The sequence below is a fragment of the Acinonyx jubatus genome, chromosome C1 (genome assembly GCF_027475565.1).
Source record: "Acinonyx jubatus isolate Ajub_Pintada_27869175 chromosome C1, VMU_Ajub_asm_v1.0, whole genome shotgun sequence".
Classification (NCBI taxonomy): domain Eukaryota; kingdom Metazoa; phylum Chordata; class Mammalia; order Carnivora; family Felidae; genus Acinonyx; species Acinonyx jubatus.
In genome coordinates this window covers 209057113-209074434 of record NC_069381.1, presented here as the reverse complement: position 1 = coordinate 209074434, position 17322 = coordinate 209057113, and the positions used below count along the sequence as shown (strand labels likewise).

Below are 17322 nucleotides of genomic sequence, written 5' to 3'. Positions count from 1 at the left end.
CAGGAAAAGGGCAGGGAGAAAGGGAGAGAGAATCCCAAGAGAATCCCACTTGGGGCTTGAACTCACCAACAGTGAGATCATGACCTGAGCTGAAATCAAGATTCAGACACTTGGGGTGCCTGGGTGGCTCAGTCGGTTGAGCATCTGACTTTAACATTTCTTGCAGAGCTGTTCTAGTGGCCATGGATTCCTTTCACTTTTGTTTGTCTAGGAAACTCTTTATCTCTCCTTCTATTCTGAACGATAGCCTTGCTGGATAGAGTATTCTTGGCTGTGGATTTTTTTCTCTCAGTACTTTGAATCATACTGCTCCCTTCTGGCCTGTACAGTTTCTGCCGAAAAATCAGCTGATAGCCTTGTGGGGTTTCCCTTTATGTAACCATTTCTTTTTCTTTCGAGGCTTTTAAAATTCTCTCTTTATCACTACTATTTTACCATTGTAGTTACTATGTATCTTAGTGCTGACCTCCTTGGGTTCCTTTTTTTTAGTGGCACACCGTGCCTCCTAAATCTGGATTTCTGTTTCTTTCCCTAGATTCAAGAAGTGTTCGACTACCATTTCTTTAAATACATTTTCTGCCACCTTTTCTAGCTCTTCTCCTTCTAGAATCCCCGTAATGTGAATGTTATCATGCTTGATGGTGTCTCTGAGTTCTGTAAAATCTATTTTCAGTTTGTATTATTTTTTTTCTCGTGCCTGTTCAGCTTGATTGCTTCCTATTACTCTGTTCTTCAGGCCACTGGTCCATTCTTCTGCTTCCTCTAGTCTATTCTTTATCCCATCTTATACATTGTTAATATAAGTTATTGAGTTCTTCATCTCTGATCGGTCCTTTTTAATGTTTCCTCTTTGTTAAGGGTCTCACTGAGGCCTTCCACTCTCTTCTCAAGTCCAGGGAGTATCTTTAGGACCATTACTTTAAATTCTCTATCAGGCATATTACATATCTCCTTTTTGTTTAACTCTCTTGCTGTGCTTTTTGTCCTGTCCTTTCATTTGGGACATATTCCTCCATCTCTTCATTTTGTCTAACTCTCTGTGTCTATTTCTATATGTTTGGAAAGTCAGCTATATTTCCTGCTCTTGAAAGTAGCGACCTAAAAAAGAAAAGAAAAGAAAAGAAAAGAAAAGAAAAGAAAAGAAAGTAGTGACCTTATGAGGAAGAGGTCCTGTGGTACCCTCTGATCGTTTCTGTTCACCAGGACTTGCACTTCAGGAGTGTCTTCTATGTGTGTTTCATGCACCCTGCCGCTGTGGCTGAACTACTTTTGCCTTCAGCCCATTCATCTGCACTGGCTCTCATTGCCTGTTGTAGGCAAACTTTGGTCCCTGTGTTGTTAGTGGCCAGTCTGGGGCCACCTGGGACTTCAGTTGAGTCAGACCAGGTGTTTACCAGAGATACGGTATCACTGAACTGCAATGCACTTTCCTGGTGTTGTACCTTGAAAACCTTTCACTGACCTGCAGTCACACCAGATGTCTGCCCCCAGTCCACTGCTGCAGTCAGACTGGTGTGTGTGTGTGTGTGTGTGTGTGTGTGTGTGTGTGGTTATCTTCCCCTTTCCCCAGGGTAGGAGTCACTTTGGGGTGATGCTGGCCCCTGTTGGAGCTGCTTGCACACTGCCAGGCTTATGGCACTGCTTTGGATGAGCTCCAGCCAATGGCCTATTAGAAGGGGACAGGGACTCTGGAGCCAGACCACCTTGATCCAAATCCCAGATGTGTGAATGTAGCAAGTTCCTTAACCTGTCTGAGCCTCTGTCTACTCACCTATAAAGAAGAAAATAATAGCATTTTCCTTTTGGAGGTAGAGTAAAATAGTACATAAAGATCTGGGAACAGTGCCAGGCTCACTGCAGGCACTGTGATTATTCTTATTAAACAGCACACACCAATGGCAGGCCAGTTGAGTGGTACCACCTACAAACTACCGCCGCTGTGTGACCTACTTAATTCAGGATCGAACCATCCCCTCCAATTTCAACTCCAAAACCCACTTCTTAAAACTCAATGAACTGAACAGGTGTAGATTTGGACTTCCTTCCTTTACTCCTTTGTTGGAAAGCTGATTAGAAGCGCCGTGTTCATGGGCAGAGACAAGTGTGACAAAGGAGATGTGTTTCACTGGTTATTATTGGGTTCAAAGCCAACTTCTTCATCGGGTACCACCAAAACATCATTATTTGCAAATCATGTTTCCTGAGATCATTCAGTTTCTCCAGGGAAGGATCTCCCAGGCTCCTCTTTGGGGAATATAAGCCAGACTGCTTGTGTCTGGAAGAGCCAGTCAGGTGAGAGGTGCTGAGGGTCTCAGCATTCACCAAGCAGACTTCACTCAATCCTCCAGCTCTCTGTCTGGATCCACGGCCCCACCTTCTGCCCTGCCTGATATCTGAGTCTGCACCCTGTCTAGTTCAGTATCTCCAGAAAAGAAACCCCCTATGGGTTTGGAGGATGGGTAATCGCTTGACTAATTGCTCTGATGCCCCTGGTCTGGAGTGTGGCTTGACTGGAAGGACTCCCCGGGTGATTCTAATGCTCAGCCAAAGTTAGGAACCACTGCCTTAAAGGATTTGCCTACCATCTTGCTGAACAATTATTTACTTACAATTTTCTTTAAATAAAATCAGATTTTAACTTAAGTTTTATTTTAAAAGGAGATGTCATTTCATTAGTGGAAACGGAAAGCAAGTCTACCCCTTGCCAAGGCAAGCCTTGACCTTATAAAAGAACAAAACAACCCTCTCCTCACTCCCTTCAGCCTGCTTAGTTTTCCTTTGTAACACTTGTCACCACCTGAAATATTGCATGTTTTATTCTGTCTTGGAATGCATCCTCCATGGGTGCATGGGCTCCATCGGCTTTGTCCGGTGTGGTAGTCTCACCTGTCACGTGGTAAATTCTCAATAACTACCGTCAAATACATGAGCAAGTAAAGGAATCCACAAATAAATAGAGGAACATAAAACAATGTTATTAAATTCTAACCAGATAGGGCTACTTGCTGGATGCCTCTAAGCTTGAAGCCCGATTTCTCCTTTAATAAATTAGAGAGGTGCTAAAGACTCTTCCACTCCTAACAGACTTTCTCGCTGACTATTCAAAAGACTAAAAAAGAATTAGACATACGTGTGTTTATTGCTGATCTCACTCTCTGGGAGATAGTGCCTCAAATCGTGCTGACACGGTCCTAATACCCAAGAAGTATACCCTCCTACTTTTGCAAGCAACACAATATCTAGGAATGACACCTCTCTCACTCCTCTGAAGTGTATACAGATTGAGGGGAGCCAAACCATTTTCCATCCTTCCCATTGGCAAACCTCTCTCCATTAAGGTTTAAAACCCCATTCACTCAGTCCACTCACCCCAACGTAGAAGTCACCAAGTGTTGGTTCAAGGTTTAGCCATCCATGCATGGCAGGGTTTTGAAAGGTAGCTCTCTTGCCCTTATCTGGCCACATTGGTCCCTTCAGAGTTCTCCACACGAGGAATTGGGGACCAACATATGGCTTGGGTAGGTAGGCATTTTTATTTAACACCCCTCCTTCATATACCACCTGATTAGCTCATCCTATGGGGGAAGAGACGACCATGGTAAAGCACTTAAAGATCTCTGGGGAATATTCTTCTCTACAAATGTCCCACTCCACTTGGACAAGCTGCCCTCCCAGTGCCTGGTAGCAGGGATCCTCTACTGAGGCAGATGAGTCGATCCACTCCATTTTGTTCCAGGCACCCCAGGTAGGTTCACCTTCCATAGTCTAAATGCACTGAACTGAACTAAAAGAGGCATGGAGAGAGATAGAGAGGGCAGGAGGAACCAAGAGGAATGGAGAAATGTTAAGTCTGCAAAGAAAACTCATTGTAGCTTTTCTATATTTTCTGAGACTGCATAAGATCCAAAATCAAAGGCTGAGAAACAGGAAAAGTAAAAGCAGCAGGATTAGCCAGTTTCCTACAACATTGTTAATGAAGGCCACAATGGCACTGTTGGACGCTAAGTGGATTTTGGCACCAGAAAAAAATTCAGTTAGCAAATAACTAAAAGTTCAGTTAGCAAAGAACAGGGGACACTCCTCTCCTGCTAAGTGCCAGGCATTGTTCCAAGGACTTCCCATATTTTTAAAATTCTTCTTCACTCCCAGATACTTCAGGGAGCGTTTCCTAAAAACGAGGGCATTCTCTCACATAACCAAAGGACAACTTCCAAAATCAAAAATTTAACGACATCATAATACTATAACCTAATCTCCAGATGTAAGTCTGATTTAGCTCGACAATTGTGTAGAGCAATCCAGGATCCCACATTGTATTCTGTTGTCATGTCTCTCTCGGCTCCTTTCATCTGGACTGTTCCCGAATCTTTCTCTTTCCTGACACTCCCCTTCTTGAAGAGTACAGGGAAGTTATGCTTTGGAAAAGCCCTACTTCGGGCTTGTCTGATGTTTCCTCATGATGAGACTTAGCTTATGTATTTTCTGTCAAGAGTCTCACGGAAGGGGGGCGCCTGGGTGGCTCAGTCGGTTAAGCGTCCGACTTCGGCTCAGGTCATGATCTCACACTCTGGGAGTTCGAGCCCCGCGCCGGGCTCTGTGCTGACAGCTCAGAGCCTGGAGCCTGTTTCAGATTCTGTGTCTCCCTCACCCCCTGCCCCTTTCCCGCTCGCACTCTATCTCTCAAAAATAAAGGGATGTTAAAAACAACAACAACAACAGAAAACAGAATTGTAGAGCAAAGAACCACCTTCCTCCTATGTAAAGTAAAAGAACCTGCTACTGATTCTCCCTTAAAAGACACATTGTCCTCCAGCAGTTTGTATCACTTCCTGGAGAACACACTTGTCCCACAAGTAGGGAATGTCAAGTGCTCCCATCCAAACTCTTTTCCTCTTAGGATCACAGCATCCATCTCATGGCTTCACCCGGTTTCATCGGAAACATTTGCTCCTGCAAATAAAGACTGAGGTCATGACTGACAAGAGAAAATGCTAGGTCTTTCTCATCTGGGTTCCTGGAGTCCCAGATTCAGTCCTATTCATTAGTGACCTTCTCAAAGGAATATGATGTGGAGTTGACTTTTGAGCACAGAGCATGAATGTTTAATGACAATGATCCGTTTTTAAACACTGAGAATATTTTAAAAATAATAGAAGTTACAAGTATACTCTGCTTTAAGGGAAATAATAAAGTTTAAATCTGAACCTATAAAACAATGAAGTCGGTACGTAAACACATCAGCATATGAGTGTTCTTCTAACCTCAGAAGGATTCATTGGGCATTTCCATTACTGAACGCCCTGAGAGCATTTAAAATAAGATTTGATCTACAAGCAACTATTCAGGACAATGGATATTGAATAAAAGAAAAAAAACTATAGCTGCAAGAAAAATGTTTAATGATGTGCTTACTAACATCACTGATTTCACAGAGGTCTTTAAAACTCGGGTAATGATAACCAACAAAACTATCATACAATGCCCACGAACTGAGCATTACTTCTTTTAAGACACATGCGTGAAAAAGTGTTTAATTTCCAAGTTAGCGGCAGCACTGGCATGTTTAGAGCTTCTACTCTTACGAAATCCCATGCTACTTTATAAGGATATTGATTATTTTTATCAGAAAGGAAAATGCAAGAAAATTGGAAGACTAATGTAAAGACAGAAACATGTTGCTGATTTTGCTACATTTCACTCTGATCTGTTCTTGAACTTGAATTCATGGTAAAGCTGAGCTTGAAACCACCTGGGGCACAGGCCGTGGTGGTGCTTTGGGATCAAGTGTCCGAGGAGGTCCTACATCAGGAAGAAAATTCCGCCCTGAGTGCTTGGGATTGCTCTCACGCCCTTGCTTATAACACCCTCTTGGAAAAGCAAATGGCCTTCTGGCTCGTGAACCAGACCTTCTTCAGGCAAACACTGGGCTCTGCCTGTCATATCAGACAGGTATGTGCGGACAGTGAGAGAAAAAGGGGGGTGTTGCAGGAACCACAGAGCAAGACACAGGCTGACGAGCTTTAAAATAATTAGGCTTTTAGGGGCGCCTGTGTCGCTCAGTCGGTTAAGCGTCCAACTCTTGGTTTCAGCTCAGGACATGGTCTCATGGTTTTGTGAGTTCAAGCCCCACGTTGGGCTCTGTGCTGACAGAACGAAGCTTGCTTGGGATTCTCTGTCTCTCTCCCTCTCTCTGCCCCTCCCCCATTCATGCTCTGTCTCTCTTGGGATAAAGCTAAAAAAAATTTTGTTTTAATTTAAATAAGTAGGCTTTTCTACTGATATGCATTAGACAAGTATATTACTAGGACGTCACAACCATGATTCCATGGATATTGTTGCTGAAGATGAGGTTAAAGAAGGTACTTAAAGAACAGAGTTATTTAATTAATTGTATCTTGGACTTTAGGTACATAGCCCGCCAAATCGTAGAAGTTTATATGGAGGCTTTAACTGGGTTCAGTCACGTATACTGTGCAGGTGTTCTCAACACCACCTACTGTCGGAAGGCTGTGTCCTCAGAGCAGCCTCTGGGAGTGGGAAAAGCAAGCAGAACCCACATTTCAAGGACAGGGGAGGGGATGAGGGGTTTCCAAGTGCCCAGGTCCAGCTCACGGATCGACGGGTCGTCTCATCTCCTCGATGACCTCCCCAACTCTCCACCCCTTGTCGTGAGCAGCTCTTACAATTCATACGCACCCCTCTTCTGCGGTGGCACTGAGTGGTCAGCCAGGTGGCTGACCTTGGCTCATTTGTCGTCCGCCTGGCTGCAGGAGGCACATCCCACAGCAATGATACAGGCGTGTGTGAGGGAAAACCCAGATCAAGGCAAGGATTCCCAAAATCGGTGACAACTTTTTCGACTAAGAGCCCCAGGGTCCGAACCACTGATTTATCAAGTCTCCTAAGCTTGGCGCTCACTTGAGTCCCCGTGCGATTTAATAAAGACGATACGGTAGGCGACTCATCAGGTACGAACACACAAGTTTCTGTCTGGATAATGGCACCAGTGCCTCCTTGTAGTAATGGCTAAGGCCATTCCATTTTGGAGGACAGCTTTCTCATCAGGGACATTTCAGTGTTCAGTAAGGACAGGCTTTGTTGAGTCTTGCCAGGTAAACTTAATAAGGACTTTGATATAAGCTGTGACATTTTCCAAGCCAGTGGAGGGAACAGAGACACTGTCAAACGATCATACCAGTGAAAGACAGAATATGCCCATCTGCCCGTGAGGAGAGGGAGGTTGGCCGATTTGGAAAGGTGACCTGGCTGCACATACTAGATGTGTTGGCCAGAGGAGACAGCGCACTGGGGACAGGATGCCCCCTTCCTCCCCTCTCTTGATGGCGGGTGTTCCATTTTGTGCACGGTGCATTTTTCACAGGTCCGGCTTGCTTCAGGACAATGGGATCCCAATGGAGATCGAGTACTCCACCCCACCACCACCCAGGGGTGCAAACTCATTCACCATCCCTAACTCACCGTCCCAGTAGCACATCCCAATGCAAATTTCAGTAGATGACTCCTTTCCAGGTGCGCTGGGCTTGGTGTTCTCAGCATCAGAGCGGCTCGATCTCAGGGAGAGTCAGGCAATGGCTGTCTGACTTCCCCGCCTCCACCGTGTCGGACGCCTTTCTTGTGTTAGATGCCTCGGCAGAGGTCCCTAGCCTGGCATGTGGGACAATAGGCCCTATTGGTTGGCCATGTGAATGTATTTCAGCCTGGGACAATACTTTAGTCCACTCGGCCAAGGTGGTTTTACCTGATAACAGTTTCATCTGCTACTCTAATATTCTATTTGTTCTTTCTACCTCCTCCGCTGTTTGTGGGTTAGGGGGGCAGTCAGAATCTCCATTCAGTGTCATGTTTTATTGCCCAGTCTGCCCACCATGACCCTTAACAGGTGCTCCCTGACCGCCATCTATTCAACGAGGGTACTTGTACAGAGTACTCAGTTTCTCTGGTCCCCTGACAGTGGCAGCTTGGTTTGCATGGCAACAGGGAAAGTTGGAGGCAGGCCAGATGTAGTTGTCCCTACAAACCAAGGCATATTTAGAACCCTCACTCAGAGGGAAGGGACCACCATAACCAATTCGCCAATCCCTCCCTGGCTAGGAACTCCGGCGAGTGGCCCCAGATTCTTTTGGTATTTGCCCTGGGCATTATTCAGAACATGCGGAACATGCTGTTCCTGCATTAACCAAGTCACTATCCTTTAAAAGCAATCCAGCATCCTTGGCAAAACGCCATTTTACTTGGGCACTGTGGTGGCCATTCTTTTCTCTGCACCCAATCTGCTGCATCGACTAGGGCTCCGACTCTTGCCAGGTCATCAGCTTCCTAATTGCCCTGAGTGTCAGTGCCTCATGAGCTGGGACATGAAAAACAGCGAGGGCTGCCTTAGGCTCTTACAGATGTACCAAACGCCTTTCCAGGACTCATGAGTAATCACCAGGCTGACATGCTCTGAGCTCAGCCTACTGGCTGCTGTGAGAGAGGCTTCACCCGGAGGAACACTGCATCCACTGCTCTGCGGGAGGACGTTGGGCTTCTGCCTCCTTCCAGAGCTGGAACCAAAATCCTAGGGCCCCCCACCACTTTGTTGTCTCTGCCACAGTGTCTGACCATCCCTCCTGGGGTCACTAACACATCTAACTCTAACTTGAGGGATGCCCAGAGCGTCAATGTGTTTCATCAGGCTTTTTTGCTGTTTCTGTTTGTTTTTGCCTTCTCAAAGGTGGCTTATAGGTCTGATCCCCAGTCCCATATATGTCCTTTCTTTGCCAGGTGGCAGAAGGGATGGAGGCACTGTGCCAGGTGGGGAATGAGAGTTCTCTGACACCCCAAATTCCTACAAAAGCATGTACCTCTTTCACATTCTCGGGGGCTGGATAAGCTTGCGCCTTATCAATCACAGCTTTGGGGACAAGGGGGTCTTCCCCGACCAGATGAGTCTCAACACCTTACAGTGGTACCCAGGCCTGGATTTGTCTGTGGGTTCACTGCTCATTCTCTGCCTCACAGGCGCTCCAGTAAAGCCTCTGTCCTGCAACACAGGCAAGTCTTTATATGTTAACATTGTGTCAGCAATGTAATGAGCCCATTTCACTGACATGGGGAAAGAGAACAGGGACAGGTGTCCAGCTACCATCCCATGACGTATCTGGGGGCCAGGCAGGTAGCCTTCAGGAAGCACTTGAAAGGCTCACTGTTGTCGCTCCCATGTGAAGGCACATTATCTTAGTTATCAGAAACTGTCAAAGCCTTTTCCATGAATTTCCTTGAAGACGAAGCACTTTTGCAAGAACGCTTTTTGCCAAAGCATCAGAGTAAAACAATCGTCTGCAATGCAAAAGACTTCAAAATGGCCATGGTGAAAGGTCTGATGAGAGTCGGTTCAGTCGGCTAAGCATCTGACTTCAGCTCAGGTCATGATCTGTGGGTTCGACCCCACGTCGGGCTCTGTGCTGACAGCTCGGAGCCTGGAGCCTGCTTTGGATTCTGTGTCTCTCTCTCTCTGTCTGCCCTTCCCCCACTCACGCTCTGTTTCTCTCCCTCTCTCAGAAATAAACAAACATTAAAAAAATTTTTTTTTTAATTTTCCTTTGTTTTAGGGGTCAGAAGGCCCAGGGGATTTCCTCTGTTTTCCTGTCACTCACCATGACATCCTCTTCCTCATTTCCATCACTTTCTCAGAGATTCCAACCCTCAGTGTCCTCACCTGGCTCTGTCATAAGCGCCCGGACCTGAACCCGTGACACCTTGCGCCCTCCTAGCTTTGAAGAAAGGCACACCGGGGTGTCTAATTTAGGATCCTGCTTTCCCACCCCAAAACCAACAGAGTTGTGGGCACTTGCACATCCTTCTCTAACCGGAGCCCTTCTTCTAACTTCCTGACTCGAGCTTCAGCCGCTAGCCAGGGGCCGGTTGAACTGCCCGCAGTAGAGGCCAGCCCACCGCACAGCCACGCATTTCTCTTCCTCGTCCCAGTGTGCTCTGCGAAGTGCCTCCGACAAGCGCATTAGACCAGCTGGGGTTTTCGGGGCGCCCCTGTACTCATTTGGCAGTCCACAAGCACCTGACACACAGGCCACTCCTCCCCACACAGAGGTCCCTGGCCAACTCCAGATTCCCCACTAAGAGCCTTTTCCCAAGGCCCGTTTCTCTGGTCTCCTTGGCTGGCTCTCCAATTGGTTCCTAGCCCTTCCGGGAGTTTCCCTGGTAAAACCTGAAACCAGCCCCCCACCCCCACCCCCTGCCCTCAGAGAGCAGGGAGAGACCAAAGAAAGAGGCAGTCCACTCCAGGTTGTAGATGGCGGCTTTAAGGAGCAAGGGAACTTACATATGAGGCTTGTCCTGGGCACCAGAAAGGCAATTGGATCCCTGTACCACCCGCCACATCTTAAAAGTTTAGATAGAGACCTTAACTAGGTTGGGTCACATTTCCCAGGCAGGTGTTCTCAACACCACATCACCATCTCAAGGTTTTGTCCTTGGAGCACCTCTGGGAATGGGAAAGGCAAGTGGACCCCACATTCCAAGGACAGGTGCAGGGGTGAGGAGCCTCTGAGCGTCCAGGTCCCAGTCACAGGTCAAGTCATGGTCACGTCTTTTCCATGACCTTCCCCAACACTGGTTTATATACGGCCCACTCTAGTCAGTTTGGGGGAGGGGGATTTTTTTTTTTTACTGGTTTTGGGTTTTGTTTTTATGATTCAACAGTCTTTAGTTTTATACACAGTCTTGCACAACCATCACCAAAATCACTTTTAGAATGGTTTCATCCCTCCCTGCCCCCACAAGGAGCACTGTCCCCATCAGCAGACGCTCTCTATTTCCTCCTCCCCAACATCTCCAGCCCGAGGCAACCACTAACCCACTTTCTCTCTCTGCAGTGGTGCCCATTCTGGACATTCCCTATAAATGGAACCAGACAACATGTAATCTTTTGTGACTCGCCTCTTCCGCTTAACATTTTCAAGACGTGTCCGTGTGGTGACAGGTGTTAGTACTTCTTTTTATTACTGGACGACGTTCCATTTGACAGATTTAACCCATTTCATGTAGCCATTCATCAGCTGATAGTCATTTGGGTTGTTTCCACCTCTGTTATGAATAATGCTGCTATGAACATCCAAGCCCAAGTTTGCGTGTGGACATATGGTCTCTTTACTCTGGGGTTTATATGGAGGCGTGGACCACGGAGCCATTTGGTGATTCCTTGCTTAAACGTTGGAGGGACGGCCACATCTTCCACGGCAGCTACACTATGTTACATTCCCACCACAGATGCGAGGGTTCTGATGTCTCCACGCCCTCACCAGCACTTGTTGGTCAGGCTGACACAAAATGAACCATCAGAGTCTCCTCGCGGTAAACCTGGAGGGGTGTGGGTAGGGCTGCCTTCCACCCTGAGGGATGGACGGAACAACGTCCTAGGGGCCAACGATGTAGTTTCTGCGTCGTCTTCACATCTGGGCTGCCTTCACAGCGGTTTTGCTCAAATGAGGCAGTCGAGGCAACACGTTTAGGGCGTTCCTCAAAAACCTTCAATATTTTGTGCTAGCGACTTCCCCAAAAGCTGATTTTTTTTCCCAATCTATGAGTAATTCACACCATTAAGCCACCAAAATTAAGGCACAGAATGTCCAAGGGCTTATTTCCACCCCAACTCCAATGTGGAGTTATGAAATCAGTTGAATGTATGATTAAAACCAAGAGAGGGGAGCCTGGGTGGCTCAGTCGGTTAAGCGTCCGACTCTTGGTTTTGGCTCAGGTCCTGACCTCTGGCTTTGTGAGTTCCAGCCCCGCCTTGGGCCTGCTCCTTGGGATTCTCTCTCTCCCCCTCTCTCTCTTCCCCTCACCACAGAGGAAAAGGTAACTATGTGAAGGGATGGATGCGTTCATTAACTTGATTGAGGCAACCATTTCACAATGTACATGGTGTATAAGTCATCACATTGTACACTTACAACACACACACTTTTATTCGTCAATTATACGTCAGTAAGGCTGGAAACAGAAAGAAAAGCAAAACCTTCTTTGGGCATTCCAGATGTGACCGACACATGGTCCAGAGTAGAAGCTCCTCGGAAAACAGATGACAGGTTGCCTGGGATGTGGGGACAGGGTGAGGCCTGGATTACCAAGGGCACAAGGAAAATCCTGGAGTTATTAGAGTGAGATGATATGGTTCCCCAGACTTAGGCTAAAACTCATCAAATTGCACATTTAAATACGTAGAGCTCATACTGCATGACTTAGACCTCAATAAACACATACGGTCTCAGAGGGGAAAAAGCAGACTTAAAAATCTCACAGATCTCTTTTCAAACAAGACGGGTCACCTGCCCTTGAGGTACTTCCCCAATCTTGACACGCTGGCAACAGCCTGCTTGAAGTGAGTGCTATCTGAGGACAGCCCAAAGTACCACACAAACCATCCAGTTGGCTCATGTTCTGATCAGCAATTTAAAACATTTGGAACGCATAAGCCTAGTGCCTCATCAAAACGTCCTCGGTTAGCCATAATTTCTCACAGTGTTCTCAATTATTTTCTAGTCAAGATTCGATATAAGAAATGGCGATGTGAAATACATGTGAATATTCTTTTTTGCAACCATAAGAAAATGAAACAAGAGACAAAGGAAAGAAGAAGGAAATCTGTGGTAGACAGAATAATGGTCCCGCAAAGACGTCTCCGCGTCCTAAACCCTAGAACCAGTGAATACGGCACTGGTTAAGATTGCAAGTGGCATTAAGATTGTTAATCAGCTGACCTTAAAACAGGGAGACGATTTGGATTATCCAGTAATCCAATTACCACCGGTGAAACCCAATGTGATCCCAAGAGCCCTTAAAAGCCGAGGAGGGGGGACAGAGGGTGATGTGACAGCATGATGCATTGCTGTTGCCTTTGAAGACAGAACGTGGCCTCGAGCCAAGGAATGTGGCACCCTCTGAACCTCCCGGCTCTTCCCTAGGGCTGCCAGAAGGAACAGAACTGGGTCGACACCTTGATTTTGCCCCGGTAAGACCCACTCAGACTTCTGACCTCCAGAACTGGAAGATGACAGACTTGTGTTTTCAGCCACTAAAGTTGTAGTAATTTATTACAACAGCAATAGAAAACGCCTACAAAGTCCTCCAGGGGAGGGTAAAATACCACTGGCTTCATTGATTCACATTCTCTTAACAAATACTGCAAACTTCCCACGGGCAAAGAATTGTGCTGCAACAGGGTGCACACACGTGAAATGAAATGTGTGCCTGGTGCCCTTGAACGTGTAGCAGACAAAAAGGGCAGATCCTGGAGAGAGAGCGGTGAGGGCGGGACCCGCAATGGGACAAAGAATTAGGGATTTTCAGTCCTCTTTGGCCAAGAACCCTGCAAGACCTGCTCGACTCTTCCATCCACAAACTGCCATATTTTGCGGGCCAGACTTGGGCGAGGGCTTTGTTCCTCGCTTCTCCGCTCTCTCGGTGAAAGGGAAGGTACTTCTCTCACGGGCGTGTTGGGTCAGGCTTCCAACCCTTTCCTCCGGTTATAAATGTGCAGAGCATTCGCGAGCCTCAGCCAAAGCTATAAACTTCAACCCGCCACAAGAGTGTGCACGTGAGGTGACTGCAATTTCTTCCTGCCAAACCAGAATTAGCCGGTATAGGAATGAACGAGCGTGGAGATTTGAAATTGCACCGATTGGAAGAAAGCCCGGGTTAGGTTCGGGCACCTCCAAACGTACCCTTTTTAAAGCCACACGGACTGAGGCCTGGAGCTCGGAGCTCCACGACACGCGCACCTGGCCTGGCAGCGAGCGGCGGAGGAGCCCGGGCGCCGAGCGCACGGAGCCGGCCGGAGAGCCGAGCCGCAGCCCCCGGCATCTCCATCCAGGATGCTGGGCGACATTGCAACAAATCTCTACGCCCAGCCGCTCAGGGGGCTCCGAGGAAAACTGCAAGTTCGGGGATCCGGGCCGGGAGCCGAGTGAGGCCGCAGCCCCGCGGGCTGCGGGCGGTGAGTGTCCCGAGGCCGCGCCGCACCGGGGGCACCCTAGACTGCGGGGGACCGCTGCACCCCGGGGACCTCGGCGAGGCGCGGCGCAGGCCCGGGGCCGGGCCGGGAAGGCTGCCGGGGGGGGGGGGGGGGGTCGCGGGCAGGGCTGCTCCGAGGCGCGGGGTCGCGAGCTGCGGGCGAGGCCACCGCGGGGCGGGCGGGGGGCCGCGGACCCCGGCGGAGCGCGGGGACGCGCGCCCCGCTCCCCCCGGCGGCCAGGGCCCCGCGCGCGTCCGGCAGGGCGCACGGGGCCCCCTGCACTCCGGCCCGGCCCCGCTCCCGCCTCCTCGAGGCCACCGTGGGACTCGAACCGGGCAGTGGCGGAGCGGAGAGGGGGACCGGGGGCTGCGGCGGGGGGACGTTCGGGGTTGCCTCCCCGCGCGGGCGGCCGGGACTGCGCTTGGCCCGCTTCCCCGCGGAGCTGGCGGGTTCCGAGCCCTCCGCTGGACGCGGCTGCGCGGGATGGGGGTCTCGGGGCGCGGGGGGCGCGGGGCCCCCGAGCGGGGCGCGCAGGTGCTAGTCCCCCTCCGTGGGGAGGAAAGGGGGCTGGGGGAGACGGGGCGAGGGGCCCGGCGTGTCATCACCGGGCCAAACGCCACCAAGGCCATTGGCGATGTTGAAGGAGCTGAACCCTGCTTACCAATTAACCCTTTTTCTTTCCGCGGAAAAGTTGATTCGGGTTAATTAGCAAGGGTGAGCGAGGATTATTGTCAAGGATTAGAGAGATTCCTTTTCGCCTTGTCTGACGTATGTGTGTGTGTGTGTGTGTGTGTGTGTGTGTGTGTGTGTCAGAGAGAGACAGAGACAGATGGTGGGGTGGATAAAACAGGTTTTGGAAACCCGCAGTCCTGGCTCCACTACCTGCTAGTTTGATCTCTAAGCTTCATCCTCTCCCCCGCCCCCGCCATTGACAAATAGGCTCAGTTTCCTCATCTGTGAAATGGGGACATTGATGCCAATCGGACAGGATCGGTGTGGAGAAGCCACCCAGCACAGCCCCTGGCCCATAAAAGGCATTTATATGTTTAGTTCTCCCCAGGACAGCGCGAACCCACGCTGAAAGTTTCCATTTCTTCTGCGCCGCCCTCTCTGCACTCGCCCAGCTCCCCAACCGTCTCAGCCCCAAACCTCTTCAGCCTGTTTGGGCTCAAGTGCGCCCCCTAAAGGCCTAAGAGTTACTGTGCACACCAGGTCTAGAGAGCGAAGAATCCCTAGAGCCCAATTGGAGGGGCACGCACCATCATGCTCTGTCCACCTTTCCGGAAGGTTGTAATTTCCGTTTTAACGGGGCGCCGTCCCCTTTGCTTGTCGCTTATACAGAACTCACTGCATGCTAACATCATCAAAGAAGCCAAATTAAAAGCGAAAGACTTGCTTGTAAAACTTACTCCCGTAACAGAGTTGTAGAAAATGGAATTGTTTTAATCTCTGATACAGTCCAGCTGGCTGCAAATTGTTTTCACCTCCACCTGTGAACACGCATATATGTAGCTGGCCTCCATTTTCATAGCCTTCCCTACGTTTATGATTAATTCTTCACCATTTGTGAACTCACACTGGGGGCAAATGGAATGTTGACTATTGGTCCCATAATCTTCCCACTGCCTTCCTTCACCTTCTTGGGTTCAAGGCCCTCATGTTGTATGCTGACCTTCCAACAGGCCAGCCTAGAATGGGTTCCATCTTTCATGTTGATCCTTAGAGGAAGCCCCACACTCTATGCCTCCGTTTACCCCAGTGTGCCCCACGCATGTTGTTTTATGCATGTGTCAGGATGTGGACAAGGTGGGAGAGCTTGAAGGCCATGTGGTGTAGAAAGACGGGGAGCCTGGGAGACAGGGTGGTCCAGAACCTTCCCCAGTTCATTCTCTCCCTCTCTCTCTCTCTCTCTCTCTCTCTCTCTCACTGGCTGTAGACTAGGATTATAATACTCAAATGGTTATTTTGTATCTTATAATGATATAAACGCTTAAAGCAAACTTGGGGGTGGAGGGAAATAGAAATATGTTTTTCTGTTGTCTTTTGTTTTAGTTAACGTGGTCGGACAGTAGGTTAACTGTGATTAGTCAAAACAGGAATTACTAACCGAGAGATTAGGATATGAAACTCAGAGGACTCTGTTGCCTGGTAATATCTTTAGGGCCCTCCTGAGGACTGAATAGGACTTCGTTTTAGCCCCTCACCCCCCACCAGTGCTCTCCGTTTGACACTAACACCACATGCACCCTTACGCCTCTTGAATAAAACTTGGCAATTAAATGCTACTCAGTGTCATTTATTTATGAACAAATAAACTGGAAATGTTGAGAGCAGCTCAATGGCAAATGCATCTCTTAACCCATAAAATTAATAATTCAGTAAGACTCTAAAGTTCTTACCGTTGCTTAGAAAAAGGCTTGCTGTTTCAAGTCATGGGGTGAAAAACCACAACTCTTGTTGTATCATTATTTCAAGCTTTTTCGTAGATGTAAACGGACTTTCGGGAAATGCCAGCTTGTTTTGTCTTCCTGGACAGAGCTGAGCACTATTCCCCAGATTGAAAACGAGGGTGTCAGTCCTCATCTAGGCCAGTCGCACCCCTTGTCAGGCCACCTGATTCTTCTCTTTCTGGCCCCCTGAGATCCTGCATACAGGTAGCGGGGACAGAGGGAAGACAGCCACCCGACACCCCTTCTGATAGATACCTTTGTAGGTTTATCCGCTGGGCCTTCTGCCAGGGCGGCTCTCTTCTGGTCTCTGAGCTTTGGGAAGCAAGGACTGCCTCATCACTTACCATCCTCTCGCTGCAGGGAGGGGAGGGTAGTGGCAGACTAGACTCCCCAGGGGAAGTGGCTCCTGAATCATCTGCTTCTCTTTTACAGTCAGCCACTAATCTAAAGCGGATCCCAGATAATGTCTATCATGGTTAGAAGATAGAGAGAGGGACTTTTATTTTGTTACCATAAAGTTAATATGTGTTTATTGTGATTTTTTTTTTAACCAACGAGATAAACTAAAAGGAGGAAAATTACTTTAAGACCATCAGCCAAAGAACAACCTCCCTCCACATTTTTCTCTCACCATATCAAGGTTTGGCTCTTACAATTTAGTTGAATCTTGGAGGAACAGGAGAGGAACAGGAGGTTCGAAGGAGAGAAGTGGGTCTCCAAAAGTCAGATGAAGAGAAGGTCATGTCCTGAAGGTGGAGAGACTGTGCCAAGGTCAGGGAGGTGCTTTCTCAGGGCTGGAGCGCACAGGTCAAAGGTGGGGAGAGGGGAGCAGGGACCAGGGGA

General features: G+C 48.6%; 1 protein-coding gene across 1 annotated transcript in view; it reads left to right on the top strand.

The window, feature by feature from the left end:
• Positions 1-13592: 13592 nt before the first annotated feature.
• The window catches only part of SLC16A14 (solute carrier family 16 member 14), a 33951-nt gene continuing 30221 nt past the window's right edge, over positions 13593-17322 (top strand). Inside the window, exon 1 of the mRNA XM_015069247.3 lies at positions 13593-14011. The gene's annotated coding sequence lies outside the window, so the exon portion shown is untranslated. The remainder of the gene's footprint in view (positions 14012-17322) is intronic.